Source organism: Bemisia tabaci, chromosome 4 (assembly GCF_918797505.1).
Source record: "Bemisia tabaci chromosome 4, PGI_BMITA_v3".
Taxonomy (NCBI): Eukaryota; Metazoa; Arthropoda; class Insecta; order Hemiptera; family Aleyrodidae; genus Bemisia; species Bemisia tabaci.
Genome location: NC_092796.1, coordinates 50,852,107 through 50,853,710, shown reverse-complemented (window position 1 = coordinate 50,853,710; position 1,604 = coordinate 50,852,107). Strand labels below are relative to the sequence as shown.

The 1,604-nt window shown below is 38.3% G+C and overlaps 1 long non-coding RNA gene across 1 annotated transcript; it reads right to left on the bottom strand.

The window, feature by feature from the left end:
- Positions 1-231: 231 nt before the first annotated feature.
- On the bottom strand, positions 232-1,298 carry LOC109042445 (uncharacterized). Its single transcript, XR_002010075.2, has 2 exons — positions 1,141-1,298; positions 232-537 (listed from the first exon to the last, which is right to left on the bottom strand). It is a non-coding gene; the product is annotated as an uncharacterized lncRNA (long non-coding RNA).
- Positions 1,299-1,604: the final 306 nt, after the last annotated feature.

The following is a 1,604-nucleotide window of genomic DNA, read 5'->3' as shown; positions in this document are numbered from 1 at the left end:
AATTCAAATGTAGGATATTTAAAAATGTTCATGTTGTGAATTCTTTACCAGATAAAATTTTGATTAAAATAGAATTGCGAGACTAACTTATTCGCAGTTGATGTAATTCTGCTCCATTCTCCTAACCCTAGACTGATCACAGGTCTGGTTTTTTCCTGATTTAAGTTTTATTTTGCTAGGTTTTGAAAAAAATAAGGAAATGAAAAAGAAAAAATAGGGAAACAAATGAGATGCAGTAAATTTTTTGAAATTTATTTCATTGCAATCTGGTTAACAGTGATGAGAAGTAGGATCTACATCATCTGATGAAAGTGGAGGAAAAGCGCATATCTGTCAATGCATTTTTCACCAGTAGTAGCCTCCGTAGGCTGCAGGGGCGTATCCGTAAGCTCCGTAGTAAGAGGCGGCTGGGGCGTAAGCGTATCCACCGTATCCTCCGTATCCGCTGTAGAAGACGGCTCGCTTGTCACGGGTCTGTTCCTCGGATTGCATACCGACCACGGCGGAGATGGCGACCATCGCGAAGAGAAGAGCGACCTTGCAAATCATAACACGTTTTGGTAATAGAATCATTCGGGAATTTGCTATGGCTTAATGTAAACATCAAATTTAGTGTGCCTTGCACATTTAAAAATTCCTGATGAGCTAATGGAATTCGTGTTTTTCTCTAAGTAGTGCTATTGAACCTACTCTGGGATAGGCACGCATTATTTTATGTAGAGGTGGTAAAATAGAGCTGGGTCCACACTATTTTGTGGGGAAAACAAGGCCAAAAAGTTCAAAAATCATTGTGGACCCATCACTATTTTACCACCCTCTGTCTTAGCGTTTTTTTCTTGGTTAAGTATGAAAGCTATGTATTCCGGTTGTTTTCACCTATTTTGGTTGATTAGAGAAAAACAAAAAACCCCTTCGAAAGATAGGTGATTCAATCATATTCGGCAGGTAAAAATAGGTCTAATATACCTCAGGCTTATCTTCGGTATGGAAATGGCTCTTGCATATTTTGTTAGGAAAGGTCAGCTTATTAAAAGTCAATATTTCTATCTTTAAATTGCAACTTTTGAGGTACGTTTTGTTCGAGAAAAATCGAAATATAGATTTCAAGAATTATCAATAGATTGAACTTTAAATACTCACGAGGAATTTCATGATGATTGGGTTGGTTTTGGTTGTTGTGGGTGTGAAAACAGAAGAACACAAAACGAATGGATACCTTCCGTTTGGAGGAGGACGCTTTTATACAAAACTCAAAGCACTTGATCATTAGATTCAAATTTGCTGATAATAAAACTCAGACACGAGAACTACAATCAGCGCGACTTGGGCCTGGAGGCAATGTAGATAGCTTACATTGAAACCACATCAATTCTGTTCGAATTAAATCTGCAGTTATCACGTGAACCGCGACGGCAAATTAGTGAGTGGCGTCTCAACTTTTACTCCGATCGAAAATTAGTGACTTGCACCAAAATCGTGAAGTTTGTTCGGAACTGGTGGTTTTTTACTCATCTGTGGTTAAGTAGAGAATCCGCGGCTCAAAGCTCTCACTGGAATATTCTGCAATTTTTTTCACTGCTTCATATTATGAGCGTATTGTTTTC